This window comes from Podarcis filfolensis (genome assembly GCF_964270895.1).
Source record: "Podarcis filfolensis genome assembly, chromosome: 7".
In the NCBI taxonomy this organism is placed as follows: Eukaryota; Metazoa; Chordata; class Lepidosauria; order Squamata; family Lacertidae; genus Podarcis; species Podarcis filfolensis.
Window position 1 is genome coordinate 25,155,680 of NC_139603.1, and position 21,201 is coordinate 25,176,880.

Below are 21,201 nucleotides of genomic sequence, written 5' to 3' on the forward strand. Positions count from 1 at the left end.
GCAATAACTTAAAAAGCAATTGGAAATAACATCAGCTCTACAGAAGGAGAAGCTTTCTCTTGATCCCCACCTGGCCCAAAGATCAGAAGGCCAGAATTCTAGAACAGAAAATGGTGCAAGCATTCACAACAAACCAAGGGATTCCTCGACATCAGCTGAACTATAAAACCAAACCTGTCATGAGATGGACCGTTGCCTTGCCTCAGGGACTGGACTGGATGTGAACCAACAAACTGAAGTTCAATCCAGGTACAACTGAGGTACTTTTAGTGAGTGGTTCCTTAGACCAGGTGGCTGGGATGTTGCTTGCTCTTGACGGGGTTACACTTCCTCTGAAGAAGTCAGTAGGCAACTTGTGGCTACTCCTGGATCCATCGCTGTGCCTTGAGGCTCAGGAGGCCTCGGTGATGCAGGGTGCCTGCAGCCCAGACGTTCCCCTACCTGGACAGGGATAGCCTAACTTCTCTTGTCTATGTTCTGGTAACCTCTAGGTTACATCACTGCAAAGTATTACACTGATCCTGGCCTGACTGCACTGGCTGCCGATTAGTTTCTGGGCCCAACGCAAAGTGCTGGTATTGACCTATAAAGCCTTAGATGGCTCAGGACCACAATATCTCAAGGACATCTTCTTCCCATATGAATTGACCTGGACCCTTCAATCATCCTCTGAAGCTCTTCTTTGTGTGCCTCCTCCACAAGATGTCTGGAGGGCGGCAACACAAAAACGGGCTTTTTCTGTGGCACCTTCATTACTTATCTTTAGGTACCAGGTGAAAACGTTTCTCTAGAACCAGGACTTGGGCTGATTAAACCATCTATGCCCTTTTAAATGTGTTTGTGGGAGGGAGGTTTCGTTTTATACTTTGTGATTTCGTTTTGTATTTGTTGTTGTTGTGAAATTCAAAAATTAAACAAACAGTATAAGTTGCAAATGAAGCATTTTGGTAGAAGCTTTTCCCTCTTCCCAGGCTAGAACTCTGGGCATGTTGGTTTATCACTACAGTGCCTCCCAAAAATGATGGGTGCTACAAATTCAGCTTACCCTCCCAAGCTACTCCCACCGGCAGAAGCCGACAGGTTAAGGATTAGGAGGTGCAGAGCTTGGTGGTATCCCAGGTACAAAGTTATAAACCAGGCATGGGCAAACTCGGCCCTCCAGATGTTTTGGGACTACAACTCCCATCATCCCTAGCTAACAGGACCAGTGGTCAGGGATGGTGGGAACTGTAGTCTCAAAACATCTGGAGGGCCGAGTTTGCCTGTGCCTGTTATAAACAGTGGTTGAAGCCAGACATCCGATTCTGGATACAGCAATTATTGACGCATCTAACATCTGACACAAGATGGCGCATCAGACTTCTTACATTATGCAACTCAAACCCTGTGCAGCTAGACTTTTAATGAGACAAACAGGGAAATAGTGTTATCTTCCACAATTTATTTTTTACAAAAAGACAGACAGACAAACAAACAAACAAAAACAGACTGGCTTATATCCTGTTGTTTCTATTATTATCCTTTTAACAGAAGCAAGCACGAACTGCCTTTAATACAAAATATAAAAGTTACAGTGGTACCTCAGGTTAAGAACTTAATTCGTTCTGGAGGTCCGTTCTTAACCTGAAACTGTTCTTAACCTGAGGTACCACTTTAGCTAATGGGGTCTCCCGCTGCTGCCGCACGATTTCTGTTCTCATCCTGAAGCAAAGTTCTTAACCTGAGGTACTATTTCTGGGTTAGTGGAGTCTGTAACCTGAAGCGTCTATAACCTGAGGTACCACTGTATTGGCCACAGTCCTACACACGAGTCTGCAGAAGTCAGGGTTAGATATCCTCACTGAAAGAAACAGCTTCAAGGCTGCTTTTTTTTCCTTTTCTGGATTGCGGCTTCTCTAAGTGGAGTTTCTCAGCTGTGATTCCAACAGATCAAACATCTGCAAACTTAAGCGCAATAATTTAAGGTTTGTTTGTTGTTTTGGATTACAAAGGAAAATGAACTGGCATAAAAGGTTAATCTTTTGTATTTGGAATTAGTTAAGTTACATTATGTTCCAGTTAGTTAAGACGTACCATTAATAAAACAATCAGAAGAAGAAAATGTCAAAAATAGAGGAAAGAGCAAACAATACATTTCCAAAATAGCCCTTCATTTTATCTGCTGTCAGGTTGCAACCCAGAGAGTTGCTGAGTTCTTTGCCTGCGCATGTACAGACAGTATCAACAAGGCAGTGCACAGGTCATGGTTCTAAAGCCAACAACCAGACTCTTGTCATCTCCTTGGTCTCCTCACCTGATGTCAGGGGGGGAAATGGTTTAACATGTGCTTCTAGAGTTACAAGGAAATAGCCTTTTAAACGTACAGGGCCTTGTATACTCCACTGGTCCCTAGCTTTCTCCTGAAATGTTGGGCAGGAGGGGAGATGAGGGACAACTGGGCATGGGAGAACCATCTACAGTGTTGATGAGCAATGGCTACAAGATGGCTGAAGTCTGGGCCACGAAGGGACTTGCTTGGTTAGATGTGTGCAGGTGCTTCGCATCTCCTCATAAAGTTGTGCAAGGACTTCACCTCATATATTCTAGCTGTTATTTGACGTAAGGAGCTCATTCAAACATGTGTGTTTAGTACTTGACAGCTATGGTGCTGAGGTGACCTGCATATGATCAGGCTTCCACATCACCTCAGACACTGGCTGTCCAATGGAATCTTTCCTTGTACTGATGAGCAAGTCATCACTGGTTACCGGGAGGCTTCCTGGTTCAAGTCAAGATGTTGCCTTTGACCCACAAAACCCTAAGCGCCTTGAGTCCTGGGTTATTTCCAATTCAAAGAGACCTATGGTCCTACTTTTTAGAGGCGAGCCTGGCCTCTACAAGGAACACAGCTATGGACCATTTCTTCCACATTTTATGGACCTTCCTCTCAACAAGCAGGGTGAAGGACTCCTAGTCCAACATGCCTTTGGTTGCTTGCTCATTCTTTCAGTTTATTGATTTGCGTTTATGGTGGGGGGTTTCTACGCCAATTAAATTGTTCTATGATTTTTAACGCGTTGGAGCTGTTTTGTGAAAAGCCCTATTCAAGTCAGGGAAATAAATACATAATCAGCGAAGTGTTGAGCAATCTAGTGACAAACAGGGCATGGGTGAAACTGCCCCAAAGAAAGTCCTATTCAGGATTACTCAACTAAAGAAACCACCACAATTTATTTATTTTTTGTCATGATAGACTTAACATTTGGCTGCACTAATGCTGGACTGTAAGTCATGTACTTTCCTGCACTATTTAACTAATTGAGTCACACACACCCAAAACCCCAACACTTCTGAATACTATATATCAGCGCTATAATGTGGACTGGAAGCAAACCTTGCAGAACTCTGATGTCATTGCTGCAGAGTTTTCCTCTTGATCATTTTAGCCAATGCTTTGCTTTGGAAATGGAGTAGACAAGTTGGATTAAAAATGGCAACTGAGATGCAATTCCAATAAGGTTATTTTTTAAAAAATAAAGACAGAGGAAATGCAAGTATTGGTGCTCATCTATGGATTTCTAAAGCTACGGAAGTCAACAAGAAGATGAAGTCATTGCAAAATTAGATTGACTTGTTTTCTGATTTGTCAGCTTCGCCTCCCCCCCGCTTTTAATCTCATAGGTAGTGGGTTGTCTGTGCTAAGCATGAAAGCGGGCAGACCGAGCGAGGGTGGGCTGCAGTGACATTGAGACAATGTTAAAGCTCTGAGTTATGGTGACGGGTAAAGAAACATAAGCAGAAAATGCACAGCGGGAAATCCCTGTTCTTATTGAGACTATGACAACAATAACATCAACGTCTACCTTATGGCGACTGCGCCATATATTCTAAGTAACTGTTTTATGGGTCCTTTCCTTTCCTCTTTGGTGCTTTCTCAAACATCCTGATTAGACTTATTTCCGAAGCTTGTTTGAACAGCCTGTCACTATTTGTTTAAGTCTGAAAACCTGATTTAAACAAACACCCGGACCCATTTTATACACTAAACCAACAGGGAAGTGGGAGGTGGGCAGCTGAAAAAGACCCACTGATTTGCATAGGTGATGTCTTGCATGCAGAGTCTTTGGGAGGGCAGGGTTAAGGAGGGACATGTTTGGGGGAACAGCTACACACTTGGGAACCAGCTACACACTTGGTGTCTCCTTCTTCTGTCCCATGGAAGGAGAGGAAATGAGCAGACACGAACCATTGATGACTTCCTAGACTAATCCCATCAAAACACATGAAGATGCTTTATACCAGGTGAGGTCATTGGTCCATCTAACCTGGTACTGTTCTTCTCTGACTGGCATTGGTTCTCCAAGGCCTTAGGCAGAGAGAAGGTTGTTGTTTTTGTATCAGCATTGTAGGAATTGACAAACTTGTCCGTTTCTGTTTCTCATTTTTTCCATTCTCAGGTTCAGTTCTCCACCTTTCCACATCAGTTTGCAATTAAAAAACCAAACTCAAGAAAATTCATCAGCAGATTTCTCCTAATTTTTGTATGCATTTTTGCCCAATATGCATGCACATTTTTGCAAAGCAATTTCTCCAAACATAATATAAGAATAGGATAGGATAGAATTGATAATAAAAAATAACCCACCCTTCACCCTAAAGTCCTAGGGCAGGCACCCCTAAACCCGGCCCTCCAGCTGTTTTGGGACTACAGCTTCCATCATCCCTAGCTAACAGGATCAGTGGTCAGGGATGATGGCAATTGTAGTCCCAAAACAGCTGGAGGGCAGAGTTTGGGGAGAGTTACAATAGTTAAAACACAACAATAAAAACCATTCATTTATGGTTTGCAGTAGCAAAAATAAGGCAGGTCCTAAAACGTCATCAACCAGGGCAGTTCCAGTTCCATAGTCAGACCTGAAGCCAGACTGGTATGAATCCAAGTAATAACATACTTCTGTATGTTATTTTCACTAATGTGTGCATTTTTATGCACACTTTATCCCTATATAAGCCTTCTGTTTTGCATGCACAATTCTTGGCTGGAGAACTGCATTGCAAGATTTAAAGAAGTGTGAATTTTGAAGGGTGGCTGTGCAACAGTTTGCACACTGTTTTGAAAAGTGTGAGTGGGTAACTCTGCCTTTAAATGCAAACTGAGTCTAATTTCGCCCCCATCCCTTGAGCTGTGGTCCACCACAACTATTTATGCTGCTAGAGCTGAGGAATATCTGGCGCAAATGTTTTGGCTTGAGTGCAAGCACAAAGCCTAAAGGCCCATGAGAGAGATGTGCAGTGCAGTCCTACGCTGCCTACTCAAAAGTAAGCCCCACTGAGTTCAAGGGAGCAGCTTCAGATGTAAAAGATTTGTAGCTCTCCAACAGCTAACGGCATATTTGTTTCCTAAGTTTGGCTTGGCAAGCCAGCAAGGGCTTTGCAAGGGAAGGGTTACGGAACAGCTGAACGATGGCTCTGGGAAAGCCAGGAGAAAAGGTTTCGAAACAGCATTGCCTCTGGCCACCTAATTCATATGTTTGACAAATGGAATGTACTAAAAAGGACAAGGTATACAACCAATGCGGGACGTGGGTGGCGCTGTGATCTAAACCACAGAGCCTAGGGCTTGCCGATCAGAAGGTTGGCAGTTCTCGGTTGGCAGTCACCCCTGTGATGGGGTGAGCTCCTGTTGCTCGGTCCCTGCTCCTGCCAACCTAGCAGTTTGAAAGCACATCAAAGTGCAAGTAGATAAATAGGTACCGCTCTGGCAGGAAGGTAAATGGCGTTTCTGTGCGCTGCTCTGGTTTCGCCAGAAGCGGCTTAGTCATGCTGGCCACATGACCCAGAAGCTGTATGCCGGCTTCCTTGGCCAGTAAAGCAAGATGAGCGCCGCAACCCCAGAGTCGTCAGCAACTGGACCTAACGATCAAGGGTCCCTGTACCTTTTTTATACAACCAATGCAGACCTGAGTCATGGTTCTGAGAGACCCAGCCCTCTCCTCTGTCTCCCAGCAGCCCTCCACGCCACCAGCCTCTAGCTTAGTTTTACACTGGCATTAAGGTCAAGGTCAATTAATGAGGTTCCCTCTTAACTATGGAAGGAGCCTCAAATCCTAGTTTCAGATCTTGGTTAATGGAGCCTTGGTTAAGCCTGACAGGAGAAATCCGAGCCAAATGGAAGGCGTATGCAAACCCACAGCTCCCAACCTTTAATTATTTGAGATGCTGCTTTTTGTAAGCTGCTGTTGGTTTTTGGATGGTAGCTTTTCAGACTGTATTTTACTGATGTACGGATTTGCATCCCTGTTCTTAAATATATTTACTCGGAAGCACAGGCATATTTTGATGTCGTGCCTTCCTCATGCATCACCACCATAAAAAAACTGTTTTCTGCTGAAGCCCTCTTATGCTAAGCATCACATTTAAAGGGTGAAGGTTTGGGGATTTGGGGAAGGGATGTTTTACATGGCAGGTGTCGCGTCTAAAATTAGTCCCTATCCTCAATTATTTCCATGTGATTTAGTTTCACTTAAATGAGGTGTCAAAAAAGGAAGAAGCGTATGTTCTCTGTATGCAGTTCAAACCCTGGCATCTCTGTTTGAAGATAGGCAATAAGCTTGGAAGACCTATGCCGATTGGAACAGACAGCAGAGGCATAGCGTGAGGAGGGCTACCGGGGCAATTGCCTCGGGCGTAAAAGAAAATTGGTTAGGGGCACACCTCTGCAGCTGCCACTCCAACTGGAGGCATTCTCTCCATCCTGCCCACCCGCCTCACTTGAGCAGCACACCAAACAAGAGCTGGGAGAGGACAGTCCCTGGTATCCATTGGCTGCACAGTGCCCTCCACCAGCAGGGGAGGTGGGCAGACAGAGGGACTCATGGTGCTGCCCCAGCCCAAGGAGGCACACATGCATGTCCTACCACTGCTACATCTGGCAACAGCAGCAGTGCCGAATGGAGGCACCCTTTAGGGGGCACAATACTTGCCTTAGGGGGTGCAATACCATATTCACTCGAATGTAATGCGCACCTCTTTTTGGCCAAATTACGTATTGGAAATTAGGGTGCACATTAGATTTGATGGCACATTTACATTCGCCAGCAAATACTCTTTTGGCTTCAAGGTTTTGCAAACTGAGGTGCGCATTAAAGGTAAAGGGACCCCTGACCATTAGGTCCAGTCGTGGCTGACTCTGGGGTTGCGGCGCTCATCTTGCTTTATTGGCCAAGGGAGCTGGTGTACAGCTTCCGGGTCATGTGGCCACCATGACTTTGACGTGCTTTTGAACTGCTAGGTTGGAAGGAGCAGGGACCGAGCAACGGGAGCTCAGCCCGTCACGGGGATTCGAACCACTGACCTTCTGATCGGCAAGTCCTAGGCTCTGTGGTTTAACCCACAGCGCCACCCGCGTCCCTTGAGGTGCGCATTGGATTCAAGTAAATACGGTATTTTCCTTGCCCTGGGCACTGGCAACCCACACTACGCCACAGACAGGCAGCACGACAATAGATCAGTGGTAGCACCCTGTTCTGTACCATTGGCTACCATGGACTAAAATGCAGCTCCTATGCAGCGAAGACCCAGAACTTCCTATTTGCTTTAGTTCAGTGCTCTGTTATTGATCTGTGCTGCATATAAAATAGGGGAGTGAGTGGTTTCTTTGGTGCTGCACTTTGCATTAATGAGTGAGGGGGTGGTGGGCAGAGTGCACACCCAGAGGAAGTCGACTTCCTTTTTTCTCTTTCTCTCTCTACCTGAATCAAACAGCTGGTGAGGAAGTGATTTTATTTCCCTTGTTATCACTGGTCCAACAGGATATCCTCTTCAGCCACACTGCGCTGAATGAAAAGCTGGCAAGTCTTCCCAAGGCTTGGCGGAGAGCAGCTACTCACCTTGCTGCTCTTTTATGCTGCCCTCTGTATGACTCAGTCACACAAGTAAACAATGCTAATGCCAGCTTTTGAGGAAACTTACGTGACGTGGTTCTAGCTCACTTCATAATAAGGCAGAACTAGTTGTGAGTGACAGAATAACAGCTTATGTCTTCTTCCACTTTCCTCCATAATTTCGTATAGGAGCCTAATTATAAAAAATAAGAATCTCTGATTGTGTGTAACTGCATTTGAGATGCTGCATGGTCTTGCTACTTTTTGATTTGTTTTGTTCTACAGAGCTGTATTTTTGAATTCTTTGAAAGCTACTGTTAGAATGCTCTGGGCCAGGAAGTTTTCAGTGTGTAATGTATTATGTTTTTACTATTTTTTTGTTGGGAGCTGCCCAGAGTGGCTGGGGCAACCCAGCATATTATTATTATTATTATTATTATTATTATTATTATTATTACTACTACTACTACTACTACTACTACTACTACTACTACATCTATCCCACTTCCCCCCACCTATCCTGACTGGCAGCTGCTCTCCAAGGCCCTGCAGAAATCTTTGCTACTAGAGATGCTTTAAATTGGAGACCTAGAAAACTGAGCAGGACACCTTCTGCCAAATGTGGTCCCTATCACTGAGCTGCAGTTACGCCATTTTAGAAGCAAAAAATAAACAATATGAGCAGTGGGCCCATGTGATCTCCCCTCAAATAGTAACTGAGTTCAGAAATGCTTTTGTGAGGTGGGAAAGCTAACTTAGTAGGCCGCTGCCTTTATGGGCCAAAACCTTGGTAACGTGACACCCTGAAAACGACACACTTGTACTGGGAGCCAAGTGCTGCTTTAAAAATAATTTTTAAAAAAAGCCTACGTGGTGTATGTGTGCATTTTTAAGGCAAATATTTGCCTCAGACTTCGTGTCAATTAGGATCCGACTGCCTGACATTGTGTTGTGCTTGCTCTGGTGTCTCATAATTGTGATATTCACAGAGAACTGATTTGAGTCACACCTCAGTTTCTCTGGATGCCAACACCTCAATTACTCGCTGGCATGTGTCTGTCTTGGGAGACCATGAAAGGAGTGGGGGCGTTTTGGGCACCGTCCACTTTGAAAGTAAGTGAGGCACACACGCGCACGCACGCACACACACACACACGGTATATGTACCAAGTATGTATGCACACATGTTCCTTGTCTTTAAAGGATTTTTGAAAGTCCTTTTTTCAAAATGTTGCGGCTCCATAGAACAGGGTAAGCAGCTCTACTTAATATCAGTGCTTGCTTTATAGCTCAGATTTTGAACTGGCAGCTTTGCAGTTCACATACATTGGGGCAATGAAATTCAGCAAAGAGGCATTTGTTGTTGTTGTTCTGTCGGATGCTGCCAAAACATCAAAGCGACGAAGCAGTTTCTGTTTACAACTGCATTTTGATGCAATCCATCTTTTTAATTAAATATTGGTCCAGATATTTAGAATGTCACTGATGTGGCTGATTGATGCATTCGGAAGAAGAAAGAAAAATATGGTTTAGACCTCCTGAGATTATACCCCTCGGCAGAAAACCAGAATATTAATATCAAGAGGAGACAGGCGAAGTTCCTTATGGTTGGGATCTACAATTGGCAATTTTTAACTATCTGGTTGACGCAAAGCAAAACTTCCATAGAATCATGGGATTCTACAATTGAAAGGGATCTCAGAAGTCATCTAACAGTCATCTCAGAAGTCATCTCTGTTCAAATCAGGACATGCAAAGAAATCCAAGTATAGATTCCTTGAGAGTATCTATCTTTGGCTTAAATACTTCCGATAAAGGAGGATATACCTCTCCTCCAAAGACAAGCTGTTCCAGTGTTGAGCAACTGCCTGTCTCTGTCTCCTCTGGGCTTAATTAAAACCTTACAGGCTTCATATGGTGACAACCAACAAATGCTTTCACGCTTTGTTATTCCACACTATAATAATAATAATAATAATAATAATAATATATTTTTATTTATACCCCGCCCTCCCCAGCCAAGGCCGGGCTCAGAGCGGCTTACAAGCAATAATAAAAACAAGATGAATGATTACAACTTAAAAACAAAAATAAAATACAACATTAAAATAATGGAACATTAAAATATTAAAATGTAGCCTCATCGCAGGAGGAGAAGGAAAAGAAAAAAGAAAGAGGGGGAGGGAGGGAGGGAATCAAATTGGCTCCAAGCCAAAGGCCAGGTGGAACAACTCTGTCTTACAGGCCCTGCGGAAAGAAATCAGATCCTGCAGGGCCCTGGTCTCATGAGGCAGAGCGTTCCACCAGGCCGGAGCCAGAGTTGGAAAGGCCCTGGCTCTGGTTGAAGCCAATCTAACTTCCTTAGGGCCTGGGACCACTAGAGATAGGGGAGAAATTAGATTCAGTTCAGCTGAATCTATCAGATTTGCACTTTCCAAAACAACAAACTGAAACACACCTGAGGGATAGCTCAGTAGGTAAAGCATAAGACCATTTATCTCAGGGTCGTGGGTTCAGGCCCCACGTTGGGCGAAAGATTGCAGGGGTTTGGACTAGATGAATCCTTGTGGTTCCTTCCAACTCTACAATTCTCTGTTCTGTGACAGAGATGAGAGAGTGAAATCCATTATTTGAATTTTGAACTCATCCAAATGTTGCGATAGCAGTTCTCCAAGCAAACAAGGTTTACAAAAATGCCTATGTTAGGAGGAAATTGTACACATTTGCCAACCACAGAAAATGCATCTATCAATGAAAATTAGCACACCAAAATGCATTTGATCAGGAGAAATCGCTTGCAGAAAATGTGTACAATAGTCAAAAGTGCATACAGAATGTGTTTATTAGGATAAACTGCCCTGAGATCTACGGATAAAGGGCGACATGCCAATAACAACAACAACAACAACAACAACAACAACAACAACAACAACAATAATAATGCACTAAAACACTGAATAAATTTCATGGGAATTTTTTTAAAAAATCAGAGATTACTGCAGAAATGAGCAGAACTGAATTTAAGCTTAGGGAAATGAGAACACGAGAAGGCTGAAATTGACAGATCCTTCTACCCCTACCCCACACAGTACATTTAAAACAGCTGAAACTTCATTACCACTTGGGGATTACAGCATCTCGCTGGCAGCAGGTGCTGGTGAACACCCTCCATCCATGTGGGCTGACACATCTGGAGCACTGCTGCAAGAAGATAGCTTTTTGGCAGGGCACTGCCATAGTCAAGTACCTATTGGCATATTCTACATTGTTAGAACGAAGGAGCTGAGAACATGTGCATCATTTTATGCATCAAACACATACAAACAGCCAACATGCGTAGCTGTGTCTTCATGCTTCCTGTCGTTCCTTCTAGCGCAATTGCATTACGAACCAAGAGCCGTGGGTTCAAGCCTTACTCTGGCCTTGTGTGATGCGTGCCAGCTCCACTTGAAATGTGACCTCAGCCACAAGCTTGCACCATCTTTCAGCTTCTACCACCTTGCCTGCATTCAAAGGTTAACAGGAGGGCCATAGCAGAACTACACCGATGTTATTTCGGTGTTTTGCCCCACTAACTCCATGTTGCCTAGGAGCTATCAAAAATTACCAGCGTGGTGGAAGCTGAAGTCATAGACTGGGAAACATTTGAAGCCTCTGGTCGCGTGACAAGAGAGAACTCCTGCTGCCCTTGTTCCTTGGGAGCAATGCTGGAAGGCTCTGGGGTTGCGAGACCGGCAGGGAATGTCTGCAGGGACTGAAATACTTTCCCTTGATTAAGAGGCGGGGCTATTTATATGGCAGTCTGGGAACACCCGCTCCATTCTGGGGCTTGCTAAGCTTAGGCCCGCCTGGGAAACGTTATAGCAATTAGTCTTGGCGTCTCCGACTTAATTCACTTACACACTGTTTTGCAATAACCCAAAAGACAGCTCCTGTGGGGGTTGCTTTTTTTCTTTTTGTCTCCATTCTTTGACAAGCCAACTCGGGAAATAAGGCTATGCATCTGACACCGGCGTAGCAGCTGCCAGTGGTGTTACAAAACCAGCAGTTAATCATGGTTGTCCGAGGGTGAAAAATCGCTTTGGTGAATTCAGCATTAACCCTGGGGCAAAGTTTTACCCCAGGCGCACGTTTCGTCGTGGAACGTACACAGGAAAAGACCCACAGCATAGTCCTTCCAGGACATTTTGTCACCAGCGCAGTAGTAATACAAGGCCATCAAATTTCAACCACTTACCATTTTAAGTTTTCTTTCTGGAAGCAAAAAAGAGCCCAGGATGTAAAACATCCTAAGAGGATGAAGAAGTGTGCATGCACACGAAAGCTCATACCAAGAACTAACTTAGTTGGTCTTTAAGGTGCTACTGGAAAGAAATTTTTTTTTTGTTTATCCTAAGAGATGTATTACCTTTTGCCATTGGGGTAATGTAAAGGTAAAGGTAAAGGGACCCCTGACCATTAGGTCCAGTTGCGGATGACTCTGGGGTGGCGGCGCTCATCTTGCTTACTGGCCAGCATGACTAACTTCTGGCGAAACCAGAACAGCACACGGAAATGCCATTTACCTTCCCACTGGAGCGGTACCTATTTATTTACTTGCACTTTGATGTGCTTTTGAACTGCTAGGTTGGCAGAAGCTAGGACTGAGCAACGGGAGCTCACGCTGTCGCGCGTATTCGAACCACCGACCTTCCGATAGGCAAGCCCTAGGCTCTGTGGCTTAACCCACAATACCACCCGCGCCCCAATGTAAAGTACTGGGGTAAGAAAAAAAGTGGGGGGGGGGGAGGACAAAAGAAAAAAAACCAATAACCTAATCCAGGGAAGCAGATTAATGTACCCCACACAGAGTTTTCTTTCAGAAAGCAAAAAAGAGGTCAGGACATATTACATACCCAATAAATCTATTGATGTTTAACATTGGGAGGATTTTGTGCCCCAGCCAATGGGAAGTATTGGAGAAAAAGTAATGTCTCATGGAGTTTTTCAAACACAATTGGTTCTGGGAACCCTTTAAATACTTCTCTTCTGACACCACACAGGAACAACATTTTGCTACCCTGAGATATTCCAGTCTTGGCTCAAGATAGCATAATGCCCTCAAAACTGTGAAAGTTTATTTGCGTTGTTGCATGAGTCAACTGCAACAACTACCATAATACACACACACACACACACAGAGAGAGAGAGAGAGAGAGAGAGAGAGGAGACTAAGGCTGCACCACTAAAAATAAGTTCCAAATCAATGTTGAAGTGTTAGTTTGGTTTCTTTTTTCTAGATAAAGAAATGCAGGTGAAGTGTGAGAGCCTTTCTTGCATTCTGTTGACCAAACACAGAATATATAAACTCCTAGTGTCAGAGCCTAGTACTTTTAAACCATCATGAAATGATTTAATTTACAAAGCAATTTGAGAATTAGGGACTGAAAGCATCCATAACATCAAATGCCCCAAAGGCAGATTGGATTCGATGTTGCCACCAGTAGGCTGTTTCTACAGAAAAGGAAAAATATTCATTGACTACATCCAGTATTTATATCAAGCCACTGGCTTCAACTGCAGAGAAGAAAATAAAACCTTTGCAAGCCACCTTCATGGGGACTAGTGGCGTGCCCATGCAAATTTTTTTTGAAATAGTCTACTTAACAGAAGATGCTTCTATTTATGCATCTTTCCGGCTTTCTATTTATAGTGGTACCTCGGGTTACAGATGCTTCAGGTTACATACGCTTCAGGTTACAGACTCCGCTAACCCAGAAATAGTGCTTCAGGTTAAGAACTTTGCTTCAGGATGAGAACAGAAATTGTGCTCCGGCGGCGCAGCAGCAGCGGGAGGCCCCATTAGCTAAAGTGGTGCTTCAGGTTAAGAACAGTTTCAGGTTAAGAACAGACCTCCAGAACGAATTAAGTACTTAACCCAAGGTACCACTGTATTACATCTCACATCTGCAATATTAAAGCTTTCGGGCTTTTCATTTTGTAAAGCTATTGCAATTAAGACACAACTGTCCTACAATATATTTTCAAAATATATTCTGCTCTGGATTCTGATCATTCCAACAACTGGGCACACATAATTAAAATTTAAGTGCCATCCCTACTCAACTAATGAATGGTTTGTGGTCTGCAGGCACAGAATAAGGTTTGATTAAAACAAAAAGAGACGAAATACAAAATCAATGCAAAAGAAATCAGCGGCTCTTTTTTGGTTCCTCATCTGAAATTGCTGAAATTGGACTCTGAACCAGCACTAACAATATGGACAGTGTGGAACAGAAACAGCCTGAGCAGGAATGAATTATTAGCTGAGCAGCATGAAACTCCCGCCTTGCATTCTCTGCCTCTTGATTCTCTGCGCTGCTCCGGTTAAATGTTTTCTCCTCTTGTACTCTGATGTGAGTTGCCTTGTGAAAAAGACAACTTCAGCCCACCCCGCAACACTCTTGGGCAACAGGCCAACCCACAACTAGCTTTGAAACTGTGGTCCAGAATATCCTGCTTCTCCTCTGTTGTTGCCTGTGGAAGTTGAACCATAAAACTTGTATCTCTGTCTTGGAAATATACCACCTGACTCTGCAATGATGACGACCAAGACCATTCCAGAGATCACTTTAGGAGCTCTACAACTACCCACTCTTGAATCAGGTTTGTCACTGATATATTCATTTCTTCTGTAATAGCCTGTCCTCTGCTAACTTAAACACCAAGATGGTTAGGTAGTTAGTTGGTTGGTTGTTTGTAAAGATACATTGTAGGGCAGACATGTATTTTTTTTGTATTAAAGGTAAAGGGATCCCTGACCATTAGGAATATAAATATATCATGCAGGAATATAAATATATCATCTTAGGAGCTATGAAGAATTTGCTAGCCACTATCTCTTGGCCTCAGCATTCCCCACCTCTCTTCTGTAATATGGGGATAAAAGCACCAACCTAATTCATAAAAGGTAAAGGTAAAGGAACCCCTGACCATTAGGTCCAGTTGTGGCTGAATCAGAGCAGCACACGGAAACGCCGTTTATCTTCCCGCCGGAAGCACTTTGACAGGCTTTCGAACTGCTAGGTTGGCAGGAGCAGGGACTGAGCAACAGGAGCTCACCCCATTGCGGGGATTCGAACCGCCGACCTTCCGATCGGCAAGTCCTAGGCTCTGTGGTTTAACCCACAGCGCCACCCGCGTCCCTCAACCTAATTCATAGTGTGGTGTAAAAGTTAAGCTGTTGGACAATGACCTGGGAGACCAGGGTTCAGCCACAAAGCTCACTGGATAACCTTGGGCCAGTCACCATCTCTGAGCCTAACCTACAACAACAACAACATTCTGAGGATTGTGAGAAATGTATGTGAAGTGCTTTGGGTGCTCTATAGAACTATATAAATATAAATATCATACGAACTAAATACATGCTCATTATTAATATATTCATCCTTCCTACTCTCCCCACCCCTTAAAAACTGGCACAATCTACATCTGAAGCTTTACCATTTAATTATTTAGCTTGTGGCCTGTGCTGCTCCTTTGGCTTCAAGGGGGCAAATGCATTTTTAATCTTTCATCTTTTAACATCAAACCCTGCCAAGTTGCTGGTGCAACCTCCGTGGAAAAGCAAAGTTGCTCACTTGGCTCGTGAGCATCCCCCAAATTTGTTCTGACAATTATATAGCCTGGAGTGAAACAGCTGAATGACCAGGCTGTTGCATCAGGCACAGCGATACCTCCACACACCTTGCTATTTGGATTGGTTGTATGCAGGTTTTAAGCCTACAAATGCAATTTTAGTTTCACTTCAAAGACGTTTGTTATCCTTTGCTTCTTAAAACAACAACAACAAGAAGAAGCACAATCAGCCAACCACAACCCTGTAAGCTTTAGACAGGCTTCATTCTGATTAATTAATGTAGCTGGAAAACAGAATAAATTAACAAGAACAAAAACTAGTAATTACATGTACGTGAACACGAGCATTTGACAGTGCTACCCTAAGCAACCAGGAGCAAGTCCCGCTGAATTCAAAGAGGCCTATGCCCTTGTGAGCAAATTTAAGGTTGCAGTCAGAATATTTGTTCTGTGGTGCTTCCTTCAGGCTCGGTGGTCATAGAGCATGTGCTTAGCTTGCAAACGGTCCTAGGTTCAGTGCCTGGCATTTTCCAAAGTAGGGCTTGGGAAAGATCCTGTATGAAACTCTGAAAAGCCATTGCCAGTCAATGGAGACAATACCAAGTTAGAAGGATCCACAGATCCAACTAGGAATAATAAGGCGGGCACCCATGTCAGTAGGAGCCTATCACTCATGATCCAGCAAAATTCAATGAGCTGATGCTTCTGTTTAAAGTCCTATATGGCTTAGGACCCAGGTACCTGTAGGATGCCTGCTCCTGTACAAACCTACAGATGCACCGAGATCCTCTTCAGAAACTCTCTTCCATGTGACCCTCCCATCTGAGATGAGGTTAGGTGAGGTGATCACAGACAGGGCCTTCTCAGTGGTGGTGCCCCATTTGTGGAATTCCTTTTTTTTATAAGATGTTTATTAGGATTTTACAAAAAGCAAAAATTAACAGAATAAAAAGAAGACAAGAAAAAAGAGAAAAAATACAAAAAAGAAAAAAAAGAAAATACAAAATACAAAAAAGAAGTAAGTAGAAAAGGTTAAAAACAAATCCATTTTTTTACATATCTTTAAGCTCGTTTGCTTGTTTCCTTGACCTCCTCACGCCTCCCTTTTTTAAATACTTTTTTCATTTCATTATAGATCATTTCCCAGAAAGCCTTAATCTTTGGGCACGTCCACCAAAGGTGAAAGAATGTACCTTCATTTTCTTTACACTTCCAACACTTATTATCGGGCAAATGGTATATTTTTGCAAGCTTGACTGGTGTCATGTACCACCTGTATATCATTTTCATAATATTCTCTCTTAAGGCATTACATGCCGTGAATTTCATACCTGTGGTCCACAACTGTTCCCAGTCAGCAAACATTATGTTATATCCAACATCTTGTGCCCATTTTATCATAGCAGATTTAACCGTTTCATCCTGAGTATTCCATTTCAACAACAAGTTATACATTCTTGATAATGTCTTAGTTTTGGGATCTAACAATTCTGTTTCCAATTTTGATTTTTCCACCTGGAAGCCAAGTTACAAGCCTCCCTTATTTGATAATAATGAAGCCAATCTCGCACTTTATCTTTTAGTTTCTCAAAACTCTGCAGTTTCAGTTTGTCACCCTCCTGTTCCAAAATCTCCCAATATTTTGGCCACTTGGCCTCCATATTGAGCTTTTTCTGAGCCTTCGCCTCCATCGGTGATAACCACCTTGGGGTTTTATTTTCAAGTAAGTCTTTATATCTTGTCCAGACATTAAACAGTGCTCTTCTGACAATATGGTTTTTAAATGCTTTATGTGCTTTAACCTTGTCATACCACAAATATGCATGCCACCCAAAAACATTATTAAAACCTTCTAAATCCAAAATGTCTGTGTTCTCAAGAAGCAGCCATTCTTTCAACCAGCAAAATGCTGCTGATTCATAGTAAAGTTTAAGGTCTGGCAGGGCAAATCCACCTCTATCCTTTGCATCAGTTAATATTTTAAATTTTATTCTGGGCTTCTTGCCCTGCCAGACAAATCTAGAAATGTCTCTCTGCCACTTCTTGAAACAGTCCATTTTGTCCAAAATTTGCAATGATTGAAATAAAAATAACATTCTTGGCAACACATTCATCTTTATAACAGCAATTCGACCAAACAAGGAAAGCTTCAGATTTGACCATATTTCAAGATCCTTTTTCACTTCTGACCAACATTTCTCATAGTTATCTTTGAATAAATTTAGGTTCTTAGCAGTCATATTAACCCCTAGGTATTTTACTTTCTTAACCAGTGTTAAACCCGTCTCCTTCTGAAACCTCTCTTTCTCAGTCGGTGTTAAGTTTTTCTCAAGAACCTTAGTCTTTAATTTGTTCAACTTAAATCCTGCTACTTGACCAAATTCCTGAATCAATTCTAATACTCTTTTAATACTAGATTCTGGCTCCTGTAATGTCAATACTAAGTCATCTGCAAACGCTTTAAGTTTGTACTGTTTAGCTCCGACCTGAATACCTTTGATCAAATGGTCCCTTCTAATCATGTTTAGCAATACCTCCAGGACCGAAATAAAAAGCAATGGGGAAATTGGGCAGCCTTGTCGTGTCCCTTTCTCCATCTTAAATTCTTCTGTCACCACATTGTTAACTATCAATTTAGCCTTTTGTTCTGAGTAAATTGCACCTATGCCATTTTCAAAACCTTGACCAACCCCCATCCCCTGAAGATTTTTCTTCATAAAACTCCAAGAAATATTGTCAAAGGCTTTCTCCGCGTCAACAAATATCAAAACTGCTTTTGTATTAATGTTCACTTGCAACTTCTCTAAAATATTAATTATATTTCTCGTGTTGTCAGACAAGTGTCTACCCGGGAGAAAGCCAGCTTGATCTTTGTGTATCTCCTCAACTAGTACTTTTTTCAGTCTTTTAGCCAAAATATCTGCAAACATTTTGTAATCCACGTTAAGTAGGGATATGGGGCGGTAGTTCTTAAGTTGTGTTTTTTCAGACTCAGTTTTCGGTATAAGTGTAATATAAGCTTCCTTCCATGACTCTGGCGCTTTCTTCCCCTCCAAAATTTCATTACAAACCTCCTTTAGTGGTTGAGTTAGCCAATCTTTCAGAGATCTATAGTATTTTGAGGTTAAACCGTCCGGCCCTGGAGATTTGCCCAACTGCATATTTTGGATGGCACCTTCCACCTCCTGATCTGTTATTTTATAATTCAGCATTAATTTATTTTCTTGAGAGATTTTTTGTAATCCATTTGTTCTTAAAAACTGGTCTATATCAGTCTCTTTCTGTGGCCCTTGTGTATATAGTTGTTTAAAATATCTCTGGAAGCACTTTCTAATCTCCACTGGATTCTGAATATTCTTTCCTTCCACTTCCAAGTTTGTAATGGTATTCAGTTTTTGTCTTTTTTTCATCTGCCAAGCCAGCAGTTTCCCACATTTATTAGCCGATTCAAATGTCTTTTGTTTCATCTACTTGATTTTCCATTCTATTTCCTGATTTATCATTTTCAAATATTGTACTTGATACAACTTTATTTCTCTCAGAATCTCTTGTGACTTTGGTTTCACTCTTAATTTCTTCTCTCCTTTTATTTTCTCCAATTTTTTTTCTTTTTTCTCATTTTGAGTTCTCTTCTTTATTGCATTCTGTTGAATCAGAAACCCTCTCATAACCGCTTTGCTTGCGTCCCAGATTACTCTTTTTTCAACCGTAGTATTCAAATTTATCTCAAAATAGTCTCTCAAAGTTTTTTGGGCCTTCTTGGTAACTTCTGCATCTCTAAACAAGGTGTCATTCATCCTCCATCTAAAGGAACCAATTGGTGTTAATTTCATCTCCATTCTCACAGCATTATGGTCGGAGCAAGTTTTAGGGCAAATTTCCGCTTTTCGAATTTTAGGAGCCAGTCCTCTAGTTATCCAAATTTGGTCAATTCTTGTCCATGTCATTTTGGCTTCAGAGAAGAAAGTTCCCTCTCTACCCAAGGGGTTCTTAGTTCTCCAGATGTCAATTAGGTCCACGTTGTCAGTCATGTCAAAAAAGGTTTTTGGTAGTCTGCCGTCTTTGGTAATTACCTGTCTTTGTGACTTGTCCATATTTGTAGACACCACTCCGTTCATCTCTCCCATCATAATAATGTTATATTCCATGTGGTCCAACAATGTCTCATGCAACTTCTTAAAAAATTCAGATTTCCCCTCATTTGGTGCATAAACTCCTACTATCAAGAATTTCTCTCCTTGAATTTGTATTTCAATTGCCACAAATCTTCCTTGATCATCTTTAAAAATAAATTTCGGTGATAGGCTCTCTTTTGCATAAATTACAACTCCTCTCTTTTTAACTTTGTCTGACGAAATAAACTCTTGGCCCAATCTTTTATTAATCAGTACTTTCCTGTGGAGCCTTATCACATGGGTTTCCTGTAGGCAAATCAAGTCCAATTGTTCCTTTTTCAATAAGTGGAAAACCTTTCTCCTTTTCTCCGGGGAGTTAAAACCGTGAATATTCCAACTTAATAGTTGCAGAGACATGGTGTGATTATTTTGCTTCTCCTCCAACTGCTCCAAGTAGTTGTTGTTCTTCTGTCGGTGGTGGCTCTTTCTCTGATTTATCCAATCCCAAAGGTAGTGATACTAATTCTAGTAGTCCTGGTTTTAATGCTCTTGGCTCTTCTCCTTCTTCAGCTTCTTTTTGTAGATCTTCTTCGTGGTCTCTCAAGAATTTTTCTTTATCTTCCACTGATCTTATTTTGGTTTTTTTCCTTTTAAAGGTAAAAGAAAGGCCTTGGGGAAATTCCCACCTGAAAACAATTCTGTTTCTTCTTAGCAGGGCCACCAGATCTCCGTAGTTGGCCCTAAGATCCAATAAATGTTTCGGAATATCCTTGAAGATCTCTACTCTTGATTCTTGTATCTCCAGAGTCTGCTGGAAATGCAGATTCAGTATTTTGTCTCTCTCTTCTTTCGTTCGGAGGGTAATCAAACAGTCTCTCACCCTGTTTTTTCTCCCTCCTCTTCCAAGTCTAAAAGCACTTACAATCTTGAACTCTTGCTTAGCATCCAGGTTCCAAAAGTCTGCAAATTCCTGCATAAGAAAGTCACTTAAACTGTCTTTTTCAAGTTCAGGTACTGCCCTGATCCTCAAATTAATCTGTTTTTCCTTAAGTTCAATCATAGACAGGAGCGTCCGGTGGTCCTCAAGTTGTTTACATATCGGTGTGATCTTTTCCTCCACAGCCAAAGCTTTTTCCTGTGCTTCCTCAGCTGCCTTTTGGTTCGAGGTAGATTTTTGCAGCAGTCTTTCAATGGATTCTGTGTTTGAGTTCACCTTTTGCCCCAAGCTGTTAATGCTGGTGGTGTTTTGGTCGATTTTAGTTGTTTGTTCAGTAACTTGATTACTTAGTTTTTCCAAGGTTTCATAAATTTTGCTTAATACTGAGGTAAAACTCTCTTCAGATGCCATTCCTTTAGGCCCAGCTTGTACTGGATCCTTTCCTTGTATTGCAGTTTGTACTGCAGTTTGTGCAGGGTCTTTTCCTTGTGGTACAGGGGGGCCAGATGCGGATGCTCTGCACTGCTGCAGTACGCTGGTCTGTGTCAGTCTAACCTTACCCGATCTTGTTGTCTTTTCCTGAGGCAAGTCTGCCATAACACTTTATCTGAGGATCAAGGTCAGTCCCACGGCTCGAAGCTTGTTTTGCAGTGGAAATTTCCCTGGC

At 42.4% G+C, this 21,201-nt stretch overlaps 1 protein-coding gene across 3 annotated transcripts in view; it reads right to left on the reverse strand.

Moving 5' to 3' along the window:
- Positions 1–21,201, reverse strand: part of BCL2 (BCL2 apoptosis regulator) — a 194,193-nt gene that overhangs the window by 59,466 nt on the left and 113,526 nt on the right. The window lies entirely within an intron of this gene.